Genomic DNA, 23,542 nt, shown 5'->3' on the forward strand with positions numbered 1-23,542 from the left:
GGTCCGGCACAGTCCCAGCAGGATGATCTACTGAGGCTCATACATAGAGAGCTTAGGCTGTCCAGGCTCCAGCAGCAGCAGGATTTCAGGAGGATACAGAGCCAAATGGACATCCATAATGCCTCACTCGTCCGCCTGGCAGAGGCAGTGGAGAGGCTCGCGGATAGGCCCCAAACTCCATCCTCCCTTGCATCCTCTGTCATCTCCCTGCAGGACCCTGAATCCCGGTTATTAGCCTCACATTCAGCTGGTGGGCGTCGCACAAGACGCCACACTGCCCCCCTAAGTATCTCTCCTCCAAAGTCAAAATCCCGCCGCAAGAATTAATTAATATTCTTTTTTTTTCCACCCAAGATATATCATATCTAATTTTTGCACTAAAGCACTTTTTTAAGTGCGATTTTCATCTCATAAATATGCATCCATTTTTCTAATCCAAATTTGAACATATATCTTAATATTATTCTAATAGCTGTTTATCTGCTAAAAAATTAACAGCTTTATTCATTTTTATTTCACATGATGTCAATTAATATGCAGGTGTACATTGTTGATAAATGTATGTGCCCTTTTATTGAGGATATTATGCCGTTTAAGAATACTTGGGGATAAGTGTCTGAAATTTATACAGTATATGCTATCTAATATTAGTCAACGTGACATGTGTAAATGTTATGATTTATATTCCACAAGCATATGTTGTTTGCTCCGTCAGATGAAGCTAATAAGGATTATCCAGTTGTAGAAGAGTTGAAAAGTAAATACTCCTTCCTGTTGATATGGCCAAATACCTTGCATTCATTCTTATAGTCCTATGTGGAATGTAATATCTGAAATATATACCTATCATGACTAATGCACTCCTTTTTGTCAAGATTATTATTCAATATTTAGAATAATTAGATAAATGTATCTTTATGATATTTAAGCACTGATGTATACACAACATATATGTGATTACCATGATATAGAGGTGATTAATACATTTTAATTGACATCATATGAACAGACACAGACTCTCCTTGGGACCAATGCACAATGCACTTTTAAATTGTTTCAATAACTCCATGTTAAAGAAAATACTTCATATCTCTTGAAGTATGTAATATTAAGCACTTATGTATTTTGGTTAATAGTCTAAATATTGCAAATGTATTATCTGCTTTAGCAGACATGACATTACATATATTTTATAAATATTAGTACTATGACACATAACTTTAATGTGTCCTCGTTTTGTATTGAATAAATATGAATTTCACATTGAAAATTACATTTGAATGAGGGTAAATCTGTAATAATAAAACTCATCTTCATGATAAACAACTTATTTCCTTTGAATTATTTTTCTATATGTATTGAGATTATATATAGCATCCCTGGGCAAAGGTTTCATTTTGAATAGGTAGATATTGTATTTATTTTTATAATATTTTACCAGGAAAGATACATTGAGATTTCTATAGTTTTCAAGTATGTCCTGGGTACACAAAACATTGCATTGATACAATGGGTACAATAAAATAAAAAACAATAATAATACATATGCCCAAAAACTTAACATAGAACAGGTAGGAAATATATCATCAACAATGACAGGTGCATTCTGTTTTGAGATATGTAGAGAGGGATCTCTTAAAGGATATCAGGCATGGAGAAGGTTTGAAAGTGTGCGGGAGGTCGCTCCATAATTGTGGTGCTTGCATATATTTTTATATATACATACATATTGATATTTCTATGACAACATGGGTGCAAATATTCCTATACATAGGACCAATAAATGTAGCATATATAATGTTATTTGTACATTGAAACACTCAGAATTTCTTTTGGATTTGCAATTTCAATGAGAAACAGGTCTCAAAAAGCTCTTTTTCCTCCTTTACACCTAGTTGAGCTGGGGGTAATATTTCTCAATGTATCGACAGCCTCCAACAGTGTATTAACGGTTAGCGCTTTCATTGGAAACCTGGTATAATTTATCGATTAACGGCTTCTATTACTTTCTATGGGACTCGAAGATCTTTTCGGCAGCCGAAGTCCGGCTGCCGATACTGAGGTATAACGCGCCATTGGAAACAGTCGACAAACGATATTGCTTTCGACAGAATATTTAACGGTTTGCAAGTGCTCGCAAACTGAATAACGACTCAATGGAAGCGAGCCCATAGTGTGTGTACATGATAGAAACCTTCAGATATATGAATGGGCTTAATAAAATAGAAGCTGAAAGCATTTTTCACAAAAAATATAAATGCAAAAACAATGTGGTGACAATCTAAAGTTAGAGGGTAGCAGATTCAGGAGAAATTTGACTAAGCATTTTTTGTTACAGAAAGGGTGGTGGATTCATGGAATAAACTCCCATTTGAGGTGGTAAACACAAAGACTGTAAAGAAATTCAAAAATGCCTGGTTGATGCATAAGGCTATCCTAAGGAAAAAGTAACATGGGTAGACTTGATGGGCCTTTTTGGTTCTTATCTACCGTCAAATTCTATGTTTCTACGTGTGAGGCATTGCTCATCGCCAAGCAGGGGAGAAGCCTACATGGAGAGTACAAGTAGTTAGACAAAGAGTCTAACCATTAGTGATTAGCAGAGTCAATAACAGTTCAATTGACTTATTTTCTCTAATAATCTCCTGACTTGTTTGGTGTATTGATGTATTATAAATAATAATAAATGTATAACTGTCTGACAAGGGGTTTGTTTTGTATTATAATCATAGGGGTGGCAAAATAATCTTCAAATGTAAAAATAGGTCAAGTAGACAAGTGCATTTGCGTACTTTAGTTTCCATTGAGTTGATAATGTTTGGAAACTGGTGGTACCATAAAATCTCCATAGAATTTAATGGATTTTATCACCTCAATGGAAACAAACCCTTTGCAAACAAATGCAGAAAATGGCCAGCAGAAATTGACTCCATATTTCATCTTGTGAAAGGGCAACACACAAAGATCTGTACAAATCCAGATCCTTGTGTGTTGCCCTTTCACAAGGGAAGACACAAATTCTGCTGGTGGCTGCCATTTTTGGCAACAAAGTACACAAATGCATGTGCCTAGTCCCAAGTAAAAAAAAATTAAGAAGCACTGCTTAGAATATACTTGCACTTTTTAAAGGGGCAGTAAACACCTTGAGATCTAATAGAAAAAAAAATGTTTAGCTTTTGCCCCTTTTTTATGTAATTTAACTCTGAGGATTGAGCAGTTTCTATTTCTCAGAACACGGAAAGCACCCTAACGACTTCTCAAGGGTAACCCTACTATGTATCTTTCTCTAATTGGCTTTAAAAGGGCATGAAACCCATTTTTCCCCTTTCCTGCTCCAAAGCATGCAGTGGTGGCTTCAGATATATGCCTTGTGTTATTGGCTCAACCATGTGCCCTCCTGCTTCTTCAACAAAGAATACAAAAGAGAACGAAGCAAATTAAATAGAAGAAAATTGTAAAAAGTGGTTTAAAATAGTGTTCTCTATCTGAAGCTTGACAGCAAACTGTTTTGTGTTTATCAGTTAAACATAAAACCCAGAGTATATTATACCAAATTTCATGGTCCTGGCTAGTAGGTACGGTTAGGCATATTGTCTATCTTCAAAAATAAAAGGGACAGTAAAGTGAAAAACAGAAACTTTCATGATTCCGATAGAACATGCAATTTTAAACAACTTTTCAAATTTACTTTTATAATTATGCTAAATTATAATAGAATATATGCTGTCTTAGATAATTTTTAAAGGACCAGGAAATGCAGTAGATTTGCATAATCAACAAATCCATGATAAAGACAATGCAATAGCACTGAGTCCCTGATATTCAAAGGTTCTCCAGCTTGGAGAGAAATTGCAGTTCAGACTTCACAGGGGCTGAACTCACTGAAAATTAAAAAGAAAAAGAGCAGAACTCTCCAGCACGGCAAGATCTCTATCATTTCTATAAATGAAGTAGAGACAAGCCCACTGCAGTAAAGCACTGCGTGATATGAGTTTTGTTACACTTCTGTGTTACTCTAACAAATTAGGGTCATACTTTGTATATTTCGGTTTGTATAAACAAATTACATTGCACCTTTCATTTGCTGCATTGCAAACTAAAACTGTCACTTTCAGAAAGTGGGAGGGACAGGGCAGTTTCCTGGGCTGAACAGGGGAGTTCCTAGGTATGTCTGAAGATCTCTCACCAGTTGTCTGCAGGTGAAGTGTGCTCAAAATTCACAATAGACTTATTTAACTAATAGAAAAGTAATATATAGCAAATATAGACAAAAGTTAAATTGTAGTGAAAACATTTCATTTTAATTTGTAATTGCTACAAACCGAGCCTTTATATCAGCCCCAGGGGTTCTCCAGTTACCTTCTCTCTCCCATGTGAAATGTTGTATTGCAGAGAGCTTCATTACTTTCTATTTCCAAGTCCCTACCCTTCAGTGAATTTTGCCTCTGAAGCCTGCTGTATAGGTCAGAATTTGTAAAATCACAATACCAACTACACTGCTGTACACAAAATAAAAAAAGTTTAAATTGGAAGCGTAAAGTGATAAAACCAAAAGCACAAAGTGTAAAAGCAGCAGAACACTGTCATGCAGTGCTATATTGCACTTGGCTTGTCTTTCACAGAAATGCAGGGAACGCCCCTTGGAGAAGTAAAGCAAAATCTGTCTTTTAAAAAAAAAAAAATCACTAGGGATCTTGCAATGCTAGAGGATTCATTTTTTTCTGTCAAATTTCAAAGCTCTATTTCCACATGCATACAAGTAAATTCTGTGAATTCTTGCACATGCGCAGTAGAAGCTTGTCGACTCAAAGTGTAAAAAGATTGTGCACATTGTTAAAGGAAGTAAATTGGAAGGTTGTTTAAAATTACATGCTCTATCTGAATCATTAAAGTATAATTTTGACTTGTGTCTCTTTAAAAAAAAAAGAGACATTGTACACTAGATTTTTCTTTGCATAAATGTTTTGTAGAAGATCCATTAATAAAGCCAATACAGGTTGTTTTTTTGGGTGGGGGGGGGGGGGGGTGTAAAAATGTAAGTTTGCTTATTTTTTAAAAAACAATAACACATTGTGCTGATTTTCATATTTCAAACCAAGCCCCAAAGTTTTAGAAGTAAACAGTTGTCTACCTACTCCTCCAGCTTGCTCTGGTTTGTGTAGAGGGTTTTTTCATATGCAGGGGAGGGAGTGACTGCTCTTTTTGCTTTCCAGACCCTTTCACTGGGTCTCCAACACTAACCTCATTAACATTGCTAAAAGGTTTTTACTGGATGTTTACATCAGTATCCGCACATATCCTTTATAGTAGTGTATTACATGCAGTTATATGAAAATTAGTGTATATGAGCTTCAGCATCCCTGTTCTGTGAATTTGTGTGGTCTAGCGCTTTACGGCCGAGCTCTTGTTGCTTATAGCACTTACAGCTGACCAAGACTCATCTAGTAGGGCAGAAATTTCACAAACTGACTTGTTTAGTATGACCCATCGTACTGCCACTGTGTGGCTATGGAGAGGTTATGGCTACATGCTGTACTTCATACACTTATTAGCAATGGGTGTGGATGAAACACCTGAACTCCATTATTACAAGTATCTACTTACCGAAAATACGCCCCCACACATACATTTTTATTTTAAAATGATATATTACACACACACGTACAAATACCCAATTCCCGGAATTCCAAAATCCGTGCAATAATTAAAAAAAAAAAAGTTACCATTTTCCCTACCCGCATGTTTGGTATTTCATTTAACTGCAGCATCAGCACAAAACTAAGCACCCACAGCGCAGCTGTTTTTTCAATGAGATGACGTTTCTTTAGTCATTAGCTGAGCTATTGAAAAACTGAGCTGTGCTGTGGGTGGCCGGAGGCGCTTAGACAAAAAAAAAAAAAAAAAATGTAACTGATGAATGATGGTCACCTTTAATGTTAAGTGATGCTAATTCTAGCGTTTCATAAATAGTACGGTTTATCAGCACTTTAATGCATAACCATATGAATAAAAAACTATAACAAAATGTAAGATAAGTCAAAGCTTTATTAATAGAACAGATATCAGAAACACTTTATTAGCATTTTATTAAATAGCCAGGTTTATAGTTCAAACAGGAACGCCAAGGACAATCCCTTTCCATGGGTACACGAGTTGTGAGAGCAGCAGAGTTGCACAAAACACACACGTACTCCAGCTGTTAAAACACCTGCAAAAAAAAAAAAAAAAAAAAGTGAGAATATAGAACAAAATGTAAAGTTATTCCTACAAACCATAGAGAATAACATACAGTAGACATGGTGTACACTTCTCTCCTCAACTGCATCCATTTGAATATGTTGTATTCAGGGAACACCTACAACTGGCATCAACTCATTCAGCAATATGCATTTTTTCCTGTTTAACCCCTTAACAGTGCCGTACAGGTGCAGTAGTTTATTAGCCCTAAAGGATGCTGCTGTCCTGGGCTCTTTCTGCGGCAATCTAGCTGACAGTGGCGAGATTGCTCTATTCTGCATGTCCCACTTGAGAAAAGAGAGACGCATGTGAATCCTACACTGCACAAAAGGAAAAAAACACACTACAGCCACACAATCTTACAAGCTACATGATTAACCCCTACACTGTCCGGAATTTCATAAGTCTGTGCCAAGTTCATACTTTATCTTGTGGGATTTAACAAAAAATTAATCGTAGTAAACTTTCTTTAGCAGAGAACGGAAATAAAGGGACATCTAAGGCACAAAATCCCGTGCTAGTCCTGGGACAAGCATACAGATGCTTACATTTGGTCTAATGGGATGACTCTACCAAAGACACAGAGGTAACATACGGTCATTTTTTACAGAGATACTAAGGTGATATTTTATCGTCAGCCTTTTACAGATTTGCTACATCACTTTTAAATGATTCAGCATTTGGTTGTCTCTTTAAAAGTACAACTCCATCAGATCTGAAACCGTTTGTCCTAATACAGAATTAAAGGGACACTCGTAAAAAAAAACAAAAAAAAAAAAAAAAACCTTTGAATGATTCAGAAATAACATGCAGTTTTAAGACATCAAAATTTTGCAGTCTTTATATTCACACTTTCTGGGGGGGAACAAGCCTCTACTGAGCACGTGCACAAGCTCACAGGCTATATTTCTTTTTAAGAGCATGTCCGTAGGCTCAAGAAGTACGTGCCCATGTCTTAAGCAGTGCATAGGCAAAAGGGTTTGCAACAATGCTCAAGACATCCGCTCTTGAGCCTACCGCATTATGCTCTTATGAAAAGAAATTAAAGCAAAAAAGGGGGGGGGGGGGGGGAAGTGTGAGGTACATTATAAAGAGAAGTAAAATAAAGCGTGAGGTACATTATAAAGAGAAGTAAAATAAAGAGAAGTAAAATAAAGCGTGAGGTACATTATAAAGAGAAGTAAAATAAAGAGAAGTAAAATAAAGCGTGAGGTACATTATAAAGAGAAGTAAAATAAAGAGAAGTAAAATAAAGCGTGAGGTACATTATAAAGAGAAGTAAAATAAAGAGAAGTAAAATAAAGCGTGAGGTACATTATAAAGAGAAGTAAAATAAAGAGAAGTAAAATAAAGCGTGAGGTACATTATAAAGAGAAGTAAAATAAAGAGAAGTAAAATAAAGCGTGAGGTACATTATAAAGAGAAGTAAAATAAAGAGAAGTAAAATAAAGCGTGAGGTACATTATAAAGAGAAGTAAAATAAAGAGAAGTAAAATAAAGCGTGAGGTACATTATAAAGAGAAGTAAAATAAAGAGAAGTAAAATAAAGCGTGAGGTACATTATAAAGAGAAGTAAAATAAAGAGAAGTAAAATAAAGCGTGAGGTACATTATAAAGAGAAGTAAAATAAAGAGAAGTAAAATAAAGCGTGAGGTACATTATAAAGAGAAGTAAAATAAAAGAGAAGTAAAATAAAGCGTGAGGTACATTATAAAGAGAAGTAAAATAAAGAGAAGTAAAATAAAGCGTGAGGTACATTATAAAGAGAAGTAAAATAAAGAGAAGTAAAATAAAGCGTGAGGTATATTATAAAGAGAAGTAAAATAAAGAGAAGTAAAATAAAGCGTGAGGTACATTATAAAGAGAAGTAAAATAAAGCGTGAGGTACATTATAAAGAGAAGTAAAATAAAGCGTGAGGTACATTATAAAGAGAAGTAAAATAAAGAGAAGTAAAATAAAGCGTGAGGTACATTATAAAGAGAAGTAAAATAAAGAGAAGTAAAATAAAGCGTGAGGTACATTATAAAGAGAAGTAAAATAAAGAGAAGTAAAATAAAGCGTGAGGTACATTATAAAGAGAAGTAAAATAAAGAGAAGTAAAATAAAGAGAAGTAAAATAAAGAGAAGTAAAATAAAGCGTGAGGTACATTATAAAGAGAAGTAAAATAAAGAGAAGTAAAATAAAGCGTGAGGTACATTATAAAGAGAAGTAAAATAAAGAGAAGTAAAATAAAGCGTGAGGTACATTATAAAGAGAAGTAAAATAAAGCGTGAGGTACATTATAAAGAGAAGTAAAATAAAGAGAAGTAAAATAAAGCGTGAGGTACATTATAAAGAGAAGTAAAATAAAGAGAAGTAAAATAAAGCGTGAGGTACATTATAAAGAGAAGTAAAATAAAGCGTGAGGTACATTATAAAGAGAAGTAAAATAAAGAGAAGTAAAATAAAGCGTGAGGTACATTATAAAGAGAAGTAAAATAAAGCGTGAGGTACATTATAAAGAGAAGTAAAATAAAGCGTGAGGTACATTATAAAGAGAAGCAAAATAAAGCGTGAGGTACATTATAAAGAGAAGCAAAATAAAGCGTGAGGTACATTATAAAGAGAAGTAAAATAAAGCGTGAGGTACATTATAAAGAGAAGTAAAATAAAGCGAAGTAAAATAATAAAGAGAAGCAAAATAAAGCGTGAGGTACATTATAAAGAGAAGCAAAATAAAGCGTGAGGTACATTATAAAGAGAAGTAAAATAAAGCGTGAGGTACATTATAAAGAGAAGTAAAATAAAGCGTGAGGTATATTATAAAGAGAAGTAAAATAAAGCGTGAGGTACATTATAAAGAGAAGTAAAATAAAGCGTGAGGTATATTATAAAGAGAAGCAAAATAAAGCGTGAGGTACATTATAAAGAGAAGTAAAATAAAGCGTGAGGTATATTATAAAGAGAAGCAAAATAAAGCGTGAGGTACATTATAAAGAGAAGTAAAATAAAGCGTGAGGTACATTATAAAGAGAAGTAAAATAAAGCGTGAGGTACATTATAAAGAGAAGTAAAATAAAGAGAAGTAAAATAAAGCGTGAGGTACATTATAAAGAGAAGTAAAATAAAGAGAAGTAAAATAAAGCGTGAGGTACATTATAAAGAGAAGTAAAATAAAGCGTGAGGTACATTATAAAGAGAAGTAAAATAAAGCGTGAGGTACATTATAAAGAGAAGTAAAATAAAAAGTAAAATAAAGCGTGAGGTACATTATAAAGAGAAGTAAAATAAAGCGTGAGGTACATTATAAAGAGAAGTAAAATAAAGCGTGAGGTACATTATAAAGAGAAGCAAAATAAAGCGTGAGGTACATTATAAAGAGAAGCAAAATAAAGCGTGAGGTATATTATAAAGAGAAGCAAAATAAAGCGTGAGGTACATTATAAAGAGAAGTAAAATAAAGTGTGAGGTACATTATAGAGAGAAGTAAAATAAAGAGAAGTAAAATAAAGCGTGAGGTACATTAGAGAGAAGTAAAATAAAGAGAAGTAAAATAAAGCGTGAGGTACATTATAAAGAGAAGTAAAATAAAGCGTGAGGTACATTATAAAGAGAAGTAAAATAAAGAGAAGTAAAATAAAGCGTGAGGTACATTATAAAGAGAAGTAAAATAAAGAGAAGTAAAATAAAGCGTGAGGTACATTATAAAGAGAAGTAAAATAAAGCGTGAGGTACATTATAAAGAGAAGTAAAATAAAGAGAAGTAAAATAAAGCGTGAGGTACATTATAAAGAGAAGTAAAATAAAGAGAAGTAAAATAAAGCGTGAGGTACATTATAAAGAGAAGCAAAATAAAGCGTGAGGTATATTATAAAGAGAAGCAAAATAAAGCGTGAGGTACATTATAAAGAGAAGTAAAATAAAGCGAAGTAAAATAATAAAGAGAAGTAAAATAAAGCGTGAGGTACATTATAAAGAGAAGTAAAATAAAGCGTGAGGTACATTATAAAGAGAAGTAAAATAAAGCGTGAGGTATATTATATAGAGAAGCAAAATAAAGCGTGAGGTACATTATAAAGAGAAGTAAAATAAAGAGAAGTAAAATAAAGCGTGAGGTACATTATAGAGAGAAGTAAAATAAAGCGTGAGGTACATTATAAAGAGAAGTAAAATAAAGAGAAGTAAAATAAAGCGTGAGGTACATTATAAAGAGAAGTAAAATAAAGAGAAGTAAAATAAAGCGTGAGGTACATTATAAAGAGAAGTAAAATAAAGCGTGAGGTACATTATAAAGAGAAGTAAAATAAAGCGTGAGGTACATTATAAAGAGAAGTAAAATAAAGCGTGAGGTACATTATAAAGAGAAGTAAAATAAAGCGTGAGGTACATTATAAAGAGAAGTAAAATAAAGCGTGAGGTACATTATAAAGAGAAGTAAAATAAAGCGTGAGGTACATTATAAAGAGAAGTAAAATAAAGAGAAGTAAAATAAAGCGTGAGGTACATTATAAAGAGAAGTAAAATAAAGAGAAGTAAAATAAAGCGTGAGGTACATTATAAAGAGAAGTAAAATAAAGCGTGAGGTACATTATAAAGAGAAGTAAAATAAAGCGTGAGGTACATTATAAAGAGAAGTAAAATAAAGCGTGAGGTACATTATAAAGAGAAGTAAAATAAAGCGTGAGGTACATTATAGAGAGAAGTAAAATAAAGCGTGAGGTACATTATAAAGAGAAGTAAAATAAAGCGTGAGGTACATTATAAAGAGAAGTAAAATAAAGCGTGAGGTATATTATATAGAGAAGCAAAATAAAGAGAAGTAAAATTAAGCGTGAGGTACATTATAAAGAGAAGTAAAATAAAGAGAAGTAAAATAAAGCGTGAGGTACATTATAAAGAGAAGTAAAATAAAGAGAAGTAAAATAAAGCGTGAGGTACATTATAAAGAGAAGTAAAATAAAGCGTGAGGTACATTATAAAGAGAAGTAAAATAAAGAGAAGTAAAATAAAGCGTGAGGTACATTATAAAGAGAAGTAAAATAAAGCGTGAGGTACATTATAAAGAGAAGTAAAATAAAGCGTGAGGTATATTATATAGAGAAGCAAAATAAAGAGAAGTAAAATTAAGCGTGAGGTACATTATAAAGAGAAGTAAAATAAAGAGAAGTAAAATAAAGCGTGAGGTACATTATAAAGAGAAGTAAAATAAAGAGAAGTAAAATAAAGCGTGAGGTACATTATAAAGAGAAGTAAAATAAAGCGTGAGGTACATTATAAAGAGAAGTAAAATAAAGAGAAGTAAAATAAAGCATGAGGTACATTATAAAGAGAAGTAAAATAAAGCGTGAGGTACATTATAAAGAGAAGTAAAATAAAGCGTGAGGTACATTATAAACAGAAGTAAAATAAAGTGTGAGGTACATTATAAAGAGAAGTAAAATAAAGAGAAGTAAAATAAAGCGTGAGGTACATTATAGAGAGAAGTAAAATAAAGCGTGAGGTACATTATAGAGAGAAGTAAAATAAAGCGTGAGGTACATTATAAAGAGAAGTAAAATAAAGCTTGAGGTACATTATAAAGAGAAGTAAAATAAAGCGTGAGGTACATTATAAAGAGAAGTAAAATAAAGCTTGAGGTACATTATAGAGAGAAGTAAAATAAAGCGTGAGGTACATTATAAAGAGAAGTAAAATAAAGAGAAGTAAAATAAAGCGTGAGGTACATTATAGAGAGAAGTAAAATAAAGCGTGAGGTACATTATAGAGAGAAGTAAAATAAAGAGAAGTAAAATAAAGCGTGAGGTACATTATAGAGAGAAGTAAAATAAAGTTGTACACAAATATTCTGAAAGACTGAAGCAAAGAGCAGTGATCATTACAGCATCCCAGAACCAGTTCTCACCTATAGAGGCAATAGGAAATGAAGTAACTGAACAAGGTACAGTTTATATAGAGGGTGTGTGAGTTCTAGATGTGTTACAATAGTCACATTTTATCTATACTGATGAACCTATGAGATGGTGACAAAACAAGTTGAAATCCTTAAAAATGCCAAATGCTTCAGTTTTGTGATTTGGAAATAAACAATTTTAAACAGCTTTCCTTATTACTTCTATTATCAAATGGGCTTCATTCTCTTGTTATCCTTTGCTGAAAGAACATTGCACTACTGGCAGCTAGCTGAACACATCTAGTTAGTCAATCACAAGAGACAAATGTCTGCAGGAACCAATAAGCAGCTAGCTCCCTTTACTGTAGGATATGTGCATATTCTTTTTTTGACCAGAAATACCAAGAGAAAATTGAAGTGAATTTAGAAGCGAGGGAGACAGATATTCCTTCCACCTGGGCCATGTGAATTTTTAAACCTGGAACCTTAGTGACTTAGCATTAAGTGCCATTGCTATGACAATGAGACTTATGCAATTTTAATTTAACCCCCCCCCCCAGTAAGCAAAACATAAAAGGGATATGAAACCCAAATGTTCTGGGTAGCGCTTGCCGATTGGTGGCTAAATGTAGCCAATAAATCAGAAAGCGCTACCCAGGGTTCTGAACCAAAAATGGGCGGCCTCCTAAGCTTACATTCCTGCTTTTTCAAATGAAGATTAAGAGAACGAAAATTTGATAATATGAATAAATTGGAAAGTTGCATGCTCTATCTGAATCATGAAATATAACATTTGGGTTTTTATATCCCTTTAAGATGCAGGGAAACAAAAATGCAAGCATTGAAAGTTGCAAATGCTACATCTTCACAACCACTCATGCTTACCTGGGCTGATGCAATGGAGAAATGTTTCATGTAGACATTTTGTCCAGTGCTTGAAGATCTGTATATAAAACAAAATCTATATACAGAAAACAAAAATTAGTGTAAGAAACTAGACAACCTGGTGCTCTAAATGCACCCAGTGTACAAAAAGTACAGAGCTAAAGTTGCCTTTCCCATATTTAAGCCAAACATATCATACATAACAATCATACATAATAAATATACAGAACAATTATACATAATAATAAATTATACATAATTATAAAAATATTGTACAATAGATAACCAAACAGACTGAAATCTGATTAGCTTCCCATGATCACAAACAGTGAGAGCAGCCGCACTCTACACTCACTATCCGTGAACACTTCAGCAGACACAAAATTCAATGTGTTCAGTTACCATACTACAAATAACTTTATACAGAATAATATATAGAAAAATACATAATATATAGAACATACATATTATACATAATGTTAAAATATATAGAACATACATATACATAATATATATTATACAGAACAATTATACATAATAATAAATTATACATAATTATAAAAATATTGTACAAAATATTGTACAATAGATAACCAGACTGAAATCTGATTAGCTTCCCATGATCACAAACAGTGAGAGCAGCCGCACTCTACACTCACTATCCGTGAACACTTCTGCAGACACAGAATTCAATGTGTTCAGTTACCATACTACAAATTATAACTTTATACAGAATAATAATAATAATATTCTATAGAACATACATATTATACATAATATATAGAGAACACACATATTATACATAATATAGAAAATACATATACATAATAATATTATTATTATTATTAATAATCTATAGATATACATAATATATATTATACAGAACAATTATACATAATTATAAATATTATACATAATTATAAAAATATTGTACAATAGATAACCAAACAGACTGAAATCTGATTAGCTTCCCATGATCACAGACAGTGAGAGCAGCCGCACTCTACACTCACTACCCGTGAACACTTCTGCAGACACAGAATTCAATATGTTCAGTTACCATACTACAAATTATAACTTTATAAAGAATAATAATCAAACATTATACATATATATATCAACGTAGCGTTCTGAACACGTCTGAGGACGGATGAATCCTTGTCATACTTGAATGGTGTCCCAGCGAAGTCTCATCTTGTGCAGAAGAATGACGTAGCAGATCTTGAGCAGCAGATGTGTCCTTTTCATGCAGCAAACAGCAGCTTGACCGGATAACCTTAAACAAATGTTAATGGGAGATGCACAGGAGACAGATATACAGTCACAATAGACCAAGAAAAAAAAAAAAAAAAAAAAAAAAAAAAAAGGCATTTGGAGGTACAGATTGGAATCTGCCTAGCTTTCCATGATCACTGGTGGTGAGAGCAGTTCGGCCGCACTGTCCCCACTGCCTATAAACACAGTTGTCAAACACAGAATACAATGTATACCTCCTCCTGCCTTTGTTATGGCAAATGATCAATCATCAAATCATAAAACCTTAGCTTAACGGCAGCATTAAGGTTTCTGCTTTATAATTTATAAAGCAGTTTGTTACAAAATTGAATCTAATATATGGGAAAGGCAACAGTAGCCCCAGTCTCTGTCCTTACCAACTTGCAGCCTGGATGTCAGCAGACGCAGTTGAGGTGAAGACCTCTGTATATTATGGCCTCTCACTTCACATTGCTAGATCTGTTGAGAGGAAACAAAGTTTCAGTTCTTGCACAGCAATACACAAGTAGCTATAAAAAGTCATTTTTTTTAGCTATCCCTAAAAGGCAAATACAGAGAAGGGGGGTGTAGTGAAGTGTGCTTCTCGCACTGCATGATAAACAACAAAAATATGATCATTCATGTACAGATTATAAGAGCAACACCCCCCCCAATCTCTCCGTCTAAATAGTCATGAAAAGAAAGTATTTTCTATCTTTCACATCTGTTTCCTAACGGTGTGTATATAGGTCAACATAAAAGTGACATAGGGACACAGAAAAAAAATAAAATTACAACACATAAGAAAATACAGTAATATTTAAACTTAAACATGGTTTAAAATATAACTCTAGGATGCTTGACTTTTAAATTAAACATTCACGATTCAGCTACAGTATATAACAACTTTCAAATTTATTTCTATTACCAAATTAGCTTTATTCTTTTTGGCATCCTTTGTTGAAGAATAAAGCGAAATCGGCTGAAAGGAGCCCAGAAGTGTGCACGTAAAATACAAAGTCTGTCGAAAGAACTGAAATAAGGGGGCAGTCTGCAGAAGCTTAGATACAAGGTAATCAGAGGTAAAAAGTATATTTAACATAACAGTGTTGGTTATGCAAAACTGGGGAATGGTAAATAAAGGGATTATCTATCTTTTTAAAACAACTATTCTGGTGTAGACAACCCCTTTAACAAAATGATACTAAGCAAAATTGATAAAAGAAATAAAATAGGAAAACTTGTTTAAATGGATTCGATAGATATATTTTAAAAAGGACAGTTCACTTAAAAATGTTCTCCAATTTAAATTGTTCTCAATGATCCCTTTTACCTGCTGGAGTGAATTTAATTGTTTCTAATTAACTCCTTTACCCCTATTTTGGCATTTGAAATAGCTCATTTAGCTTGTGTTTCCCAACCTATACTGAAAGTTTTGATACTTGAGTCTCAGCTATTGCATAGCCTAAGTAAACACAGCCATCAGAAGAAATTACATTCACAGTGGGGTGCAGGATAGTAAAGTAATAAAATTATTATTTTCCATTGTTCCCTCTATGTATTGAGCTTTAGTTTTCCAGAGAAATATAAGATAAGGAAGCAAGTGTGTGTACACATCGTGATAACATAATGAGATCTGATACTCAACCCATTGTAATAGGCTGTGGTTTAAAAGCACAAAACCAGCTACTTCATATACACAAAAACCTGAAAATGCAATTTCTCACATTGTATCTACTGCAGCTGGTATAAACAAGTCATTTAAATTAATATAAAAACTATTTTACAGTGTACTGTGTGTCCCTTTAAGTTTAATTTTTTTTACCACTGGCTGTTATGATCCCATGTGCATGCAAGTACATTGAACATTTACATTAAAAAGGGACAGTCTAGTCAAAATTAAACTTTCATTATTCAGATAGGACTTGTAATTTTAAATCAACTTTCCAATTTACTTTTATTATCAAATTTGCGTTGTTTTCTTATTCTTGGTTGAAACTAAACCTAGGTAGGCTCATATGCTAATTTCTAAGCCCTTTAGGGCTGCCTCAACAACAAGAGACTGTAGGCCATATAGATAACACTGTGTTCAGGCACAGGGAGTTATTTAAGAGTTAGCACAACACAATACTAAATGCAACTCAGTAGATTTGATATAGTCACAGTCATGTGATCAGGGGGGCTGTCAGAAGGTTCTTAGATACAAAGTAATAACTGTTGGCTGTGCAAAACTGGGGGTGGGTAATAAAGGGATTATCTGTCTTTTTAAAAAACAATAATTCTATCATAGACTGTCCCTTTAATAAATAGCTGCCTATGCTCGTCAATCTTGCTTAAAAAGCTAAAACACTTTTATCTTAGGAAGAAGAGAAAAAAAAAAAGGCTATATTGCCCCACAACATACTATTTAATGCCCCTTTAAGAGAGAAGATAGATATACACTAGGACTATCAAATTCTTTCCCTATTCCTTTAAGGATAAAAGTTTATCAAAATTAAAAAGTACAGTCAGGTCACAAAAAGATGGGTCATTGAGGAAGTTACGTTGTGGAGACGAAACATGTTTGACCTAATATATTTCCACTTCCCTCTGATTTCAAACTGATTGCTGCCGTTTTTAAAGTGCTGAAAAGGAATAAAGACCATCTTTTTACTAACCGGAGTCTGCGGTGTCCTTTCTTGGAGTGCTGGAGGAATACTGTTGATTGATTAGGCCACAAAAAGACACTGCAAGGACAAGTGGACAACATTATAGTGGTAAAATGACATTAGTTAGAATATGTAATTTTAAGACTAGTGATCCTGCACCACTGTGTGGATTAACACACACAGTAGAAATACTGCTTGGGACAAACAGAGCAGTGCCGATCCCAATCAGCAGCGCTTTCTGCTTGGGACTAGCAGTGCTCTGTGGGTCTTGAGCAGGACATTATTGTTGGAGTTAAAAATGACATGCTCTAATGCTATGTGTTTAATCCCAAGCAGATACAATCAGTAACACAACTCAGATGTTTAACTAGCGCCACCAATTGGGACCAGCACTGCTTTGCTGGTCTGAAGTACTTCTACTCTGTGTTTACCCCTTTGTGGGTTAAAACACACAATAATGCAGGGTCGCTAGTCTTAAAATTCCATTTGCTAATAACAAATTAGAGCATGTAATGATTTGACTATTATCACCATTTAATTATACTATATGTCTGCAACAAAAATGAACTACTGTTATACAGGAAACAACTTGAATACTATGAATTTAATGTATTTTACAATAATTTAACTCTTACCTGGTTTAACAAAGGAGGCACAGACATTTCTTTTGACAATAAGCTAGACACTGTGTTGGCTGTATGTCACCTGGTGCTGTAGATCTGAAAACTTTAGCATCACCTACAGATACGGGGGGGCGGAAAATACATACTACTTAATGTAAGAAACAGGACATTGTGGCAAATTTGCATTGCCTATAGTTAATACTCAAGTAGAAAATGCAGAGATAAAACACTTATAAGAATGAACATAAAGTCTTAAGGTCTATATTCTGGGCTGCACAGCATATCTATTTAGTGGGTTTAAGTGGTTAGTTATATGACCAAATGCTTCAAAACTACCGCCTAACAGTCACTCCATATCATTTCATAAATGCAACAATTATAAAATAAAGAGCATAAGAAGGAAAAGAAGAGTAAGAAATCCAGGGGTCTGTGGAAAGGTATAAAAGGATCAGGAATTAGGTTAGTAAAGATTTGGTAATTATAGTCAGTGACAGAGAAATAATAAATGCAACAAGAGTGTACCATGAATGTTAGTTGTGCATTTTCTAGGTTGGGCTTGCGTGGGACATATGATGGGGAGCATGACCTAAGGCTGAGGAGACAAACTTGTAATGTACCACAGTTTTTAACTAGCCTTGGGTAGCTTTAGCAGGGGCCCTCTGCTTCCACTTCCCAATGACACAGCTGCTATGAAGACCGTTTACTGTACCTACCGCTAATAAACATATGGAAAAGAGATCTTTGCCAAAGAGGAGTTACTTGGATATAGCCTGTATGAAGCAGTCATGTAGGAAAACAAGACAAGGGTCCTTAGAGTACTTTGAAAAGGAGTGATATAGTGGTCATGTACTTTAATAGGAGAAAATGCATTAGGCTATTTTTATTTAATATAGACTATAAAGTCAGAAACTTTACTTTGAAAAATAGGGGAAAAAGGGAAAATTCAAAATGCTATATTAGAGGTAAATTATTTTATTTTAAAATATCATGCTCATAGGCGTCAAGAGACAATTTACAATCCACCATAGCTTTACAGCTGTATCCATGGGCACAGGGAGCAGGCGCGCACTGCTCCACATGTCCATAAAAACAGCTGCCACCATGTGCAGAGAGCTCACTGTAACATCTGCCAGTGATCATGTTGGGTCTAACAGGACAGAAGTAAATTATGCTGTTAAGCAGCCATTGAAAATAGGGGAGGGGGGCAGTAATTTATTTTAGACTATACATGCCCAAAGGCTTCAGAAACAGTTTACACCCCACCATAGCCTTACAGCTGTAGCCACGGGCACCAGGAGCAGGTGCGGACTGCTCTTAGTGTCCGTAACTACAGCTGCCACCATGTGCAGAGAGCTCACTGTAACGTCTGCCAGTGACCATGTTGGGTTTTACGGGAGAGAAGTAAATTATGCTGTTAAGCAGCCATTGAAAATAGGGGAGGGGGGCAGTAATTTATTTTAGACTATACATGCCCAAAGGCTTCAGAAACAGTTTACACCCCACCATAGCCTTACAGCTGTAGCCACGGGCACCAGGAGCAGGTGCGGACTGCTCTTAGTGTCCGTAACTACAGCTGCCACCATGTGCAGAGAGCTCACTGTAGCGTCTGCCAGTGACCATGTTGGGTTTAACAGGAGAGAAGTAAATTATGCTGTTAAGCAGCCATTGAAAATAAGGGGGGGGGGGGGGTGCCATGCTAAAGGCAGTAATTTATTTTAGACTATACATGCCCAAAGGCTTCAGAAACAGTTTACACCCCACCATAGCCTTACAGCTGTAGCCACGGGCACCAGGAGCAGGTGCGGACTGCTCTTAGTGTCCGTAACTACAGCTGCCACCATGTGCAGAGAGCTCACTGTAACGTCTGCCAGTGACCATGTTGGGTTTTACGGGAGAGAAGTAAATTATGCTGTTAAGCAGTCTTTGAAAATAGGGGGAAATAAAATATAATCCTAGGGGCAGAAATTATTTTAGACTAGTCACATGTTCAGAGGCTTCAGAAACAGTTTACACCCCACCATAGCTTTACAGCTGTAGTCACGGGCACCAGGAGCAGCCGCGGACTGCTCTTAGTGTCCGTAACTACAGCTGCCACCATGTGCAGAAAGCTCACTATAACATCTGTCAGTGACCATGCAACACCTACATATTAATAACCTGTACTTACCTGCAAACTGGTCTCACAGCCTTGTGGAAGAAAATTAAGCTGGCATATGCTTGAAGTTTCCATAAAGCCATTCTGCCATCACCTGTTTCTAACTGCTGGAGCCATTTTTGAGCTGGACAGATATCCCAAACAAGCCAGCTAAAAAACAAAATAGACTGAATGCAATTACATTATAGATTCCAATTAGAGAAGTAACCTAGCAGAGGTAGTCAGGCTATGGCAACAGTATACAAAGGGATTTATTATAAGAATTTGAGAAACCATTCTTTAGCCTGTGAGAGATGAGAAAAAAAAATACATATATACATACACAATACTTAAAGGGACAGTTTACTCAAAAATGTTCTCTAATTTGTTCGAAATTATCTATTTTACCTGCTGGAGTGCATTGCATGGTAGCTAGTTTACCCTTATTTTGGCATTTGAAATAGCTGATTTAGCCTGTGGTATCCCAACCTATACTGAAAGTTTTTGGATTTAAAAAGGAGTCATTTTGGGAACAAAAACCATTTAAAAAAAATTTAACTTGACATTTACATTTTTATAATTAAAATCCATTAATATTGTTTTTGCATTTTTAAGTTATTTACCTTTTAAATTTATAAGCTTCCCAGTGCCCTCTGAAATCAACTTTCAAAGACCAATAAGCAGGGCAGTCATACGACCTCTGTGTACACCTGCTCATGCAGACTGCCTGGCTGAGGAGTGCAAACTGAGCAGTGTCTGAGAATGCTGGTGCACCGGCAACCAATCAGCCTTCTCTGCAAGCTGACATCTCCAAGGCAACCACAAAGCATCCTCCATGTCTGCAGCTCAATTTGAGCAGATCTGCATGCAGTGGGTGTTCATTTTCTATTATGAGACCAGAAGAACTATAAGCTATATTTTAAATGAAGAAAAGTGTCTGTTTTGTTTATCAAGCCCCTTACAGCGAGTGCCCCAGACTACCTCATCAACAGTGCTAAACTGGGAGCTCCCAAGTATGTTTGTAAAAGGTTTTATACTGGATTTTTAGATCAGTATCTGTGTACCTTATTCTTTATAGTAGTGTCTATTACATGCTGTTAAATGAAAATTGGTGTATACTGTCCCTTTAACAATTTCATATACAGGTGGTCCTCGTTTTACAACGGTTCAATTTACACCGTTTCAGAATAACCACCTTTTTTTCCAGTCATGTGACTGCTATTGAAAATCATTGAGAAGCAGTGCATTTATTAAAATAGCCAGTAGGTGGAGCTGTCCGCTTGTGTTGCAGCAAAGCAAGCTGAAATTAATCAGTTTAACCAGACCTGAGCCATCGAGCAGATTTCAAAGGAACAAGAACTTCCTGTCTATAAATCAGTCCAGATTGGAATGCATAGAAAGAACTGTTTGTAGAAAAATGCAAGTGAAGTCTGTTGTGTGATTTTATTAGGTTTATAATGCTGTTTAGCAAATGTTTTTGTTCATTTAACTTAGTTTAATTATATATTCTGTGTTTTGTTTTTATTTTATTAGGTTTATAATGCTGTTTAGCATGTAAAGTCTTCATTTCAAAGCTTTAAAAATAATGTATTAGGTGTTACTCATGACAAATTTGAAAGGGGCCTGGAACCTAACTCCTTCACTTCCCATTGACTTACATTATAAACTGGGTTTCAATTTACAACGGTTTCGATTTACAACCATTCCTTCTGGAACCTAACCCCGGCGTAAACTGAGGGCTACCTGTACTTGTAGTTGCTTAATCAAAATAAAAGCAATTAACTTGTAATGTGTTAGTAAAATATATTTTACATCATAATCCCTTTATTATCTGTTCCCTAGTTTTGCATAACCAACGCTGTTATAGAAATATTCTTTTTACCTCTGATTAAATTGTATCAATGCTTCTGAAGACTGCCTTCTTATCTCAAACCTTTTGACAGACTTGCATGTCAGGCAATAAATGTGCTTACTCTTAAATAACTCCACGGCCACATGCACAACGTTATTTAAATGAAACATGAACTAAAACCCTCTAGCAGTAAAAAACTGTCAAATACATTCAGATAAGAGGTGGCCTCCAAGGGCTTATGAGCCTACCTAGGTTAGCTTTCAACTAATACAAAAAGAACAAAGCAAATTAGAAAGTTTTTTTAAAATTGCATGCACTATCTGAATCATGAAAGTAAGTCTGACTAGACTATCCCTTTAAGTCCAAGTAATTGACAAACTATGTAAACACAGCCAGCAGAAGAAATGACACTCCTGGTGGGTAGAAGAGATAACTAAATAAAATACAATGGGAAAGGTAAGTATTGGAGTTTGGTTTACAGAGACAAGATAAGGAAGCAAATGTGTGTACACAAACTGGTAACATAATGAGATACATTGTACCTGCAAGGTCAACCAAGTTTAAAACCTTATAAATAAACCTAAAAATGCAATTCCCCATACACTTTATATACTCTGCAGCTGGTATAACAAGTCATTGGAAATACATTAAGCAAAAAACAATTTTACTGTCCCTTTAAATAGAAAGGTAAAAACAGAAATGTGCATAAATGCATTTAAATAGAAGCATATACACAATACTGTATACACAACATGCTCAAACACAAAGCCCACTGAATTAATTTAAAGAGTAATATACTAGCAGGCAAGTTTTTTCCTTTAAAAAAATATATATATATATAATATTTAAAAAACCTTCCTTGTGCAAGTGAGTAATACACCCATTTATTTAAAATGTTGGCTATTCCTATTGGATACTTCTAGAGACATTTACAGAATGATCTCTTACACTAAAATAATAATCTGCCATTGCAAAAGTTTCAGTTCCTTCCTAGCCTAATTATGTGCTTACCCACAAACAAGCTACACATTCCATTCATTCAGTACAAAGCAGTTTGTTTTTTACACTGCAGAGCTGTCTCATTTACTTAGGAACTTTTTGTAATCAGAGCTATAGATCAAATCAATGCTACACAACTAAACGTTTAGAACATCAAGAAATCTTTTGTAAAAGTTTAACAAAATGCTTACAGTATTAATGGAGAAGCACAGTAATGAAGATAGTGCATTTATATGTTTCTGCATTGCAGCTAAACAGTTTACTAGGTCACATTGAAAGCATAATAATAAGCAGACAATTTAAGCACTTGGCTCATATACACACTCATCTGCAGGCAAACACATTAATATAAATATCACTGCTGAATATAAGATATAAATCACATATTTAACACAACAAAGTAATGCAAATGTCACCTGCTTAACAGCACAAACATCTCACAAGTTTTTTGGCGCAATTTCAGTCTTCCAGAAGCAACCTCGTGGCTTTATGAATGATCATGTGGCATACAGCAACCAATCAGAATAAAGGTGTTTTTTTTTTCTTTTCTTTTTTAAACATGCTTTATTTGTATGTAACACTACATGATGAAAAGTTAAAGGGACATGACACCCACATTTTTTCTTTTATGATTTAGAAAGAGAATGCAATTTTAAACATCTTTCTAATTTACTTATATTATCTAATTTGTTTTATTCTCTTGATATTCTTTGGTGAAAAGCATATCTAGATATGCTCAGTAGCTGCTGATTGGTTGCTGCACATAGAAGCCTCGTGTGATTGGCTCACCATGTGCATTGCTTTTTCTTCAACTAAGGATATCTAAAAAATTAAGCAAAATAAATAATGGAAGTAAATTGTAATGTTGTTTAAATTTCTATTCTCTATCTGAATCATGAAAGAAAGATTTTGGGTTTAGTGGCCCTTTAATTTCTGACGAAACAGTTCATTTTTATTATGTTTTTTTTCTAGCAGATTTAACAACACTTAATTAAATGTAAGTTATTTTCTTGGATATACAGCAATATTTAACTTTAAA

The 23,542-nt window shown here is 34.3% G+C and overlaps 2 long non-coding RNA genes across 2 annotated transcripts; both read right to left on the reverse strand.

Annotated features, from left to right (window-relative positions):
• Positions 1 to 6,027: 6,027 nt before the first annotated feature.
• On the reverse strand, positions 6,028 to 14,728 carry LOC128657147 (uncharacterized). Its single transcript, XR_008402092.1, has 3 exons — positions 14,646 to 14,728; positions 12,994 to 13,069; positions 6,028 to 6,208 (listed from the first exon to the last, which is right to left on the reverse strand). It is a non-coding gene; the product is annotated as an uncharacterized LOC128657147 (long non-coding RNA).
• Positions 14,729 to 17,546: 2,818 nt separating this feature from the next.
• On the reverse strand, positions 17,547 to 22,966 carry LOC128657149 (uncharacterized). Its single transcript, XR_008402093.1, has 3 exons — positions 22,945 to 22,966; positions 19,686 to 19,823; positions 17,547 to 17,633 (listed from the first exon to the last, which is right to left on the reverse strand). It is a non-coding gene; the product is annotated as an uncharacterized LOC128657149 (long non-coding RNA).
• Positions 22,967 to 23,542: the final 576 nt, after the last annotated feature.

This window comes from Bombina bombina, chromosome 4 (genome assembly GCF_027579735.1).
Source record: "Bombina bombina isolate aBomBom1 chromosome 4, aBomBom1.pri, whole genome shotgun sequence".
Classification (NCBI taxonomy): domain Eukaryota; kingdom Metazoa; phylum Chordata; class Amphibia; order Anura; family Bombinatoridae; genus Bombina; species Bombina bombina.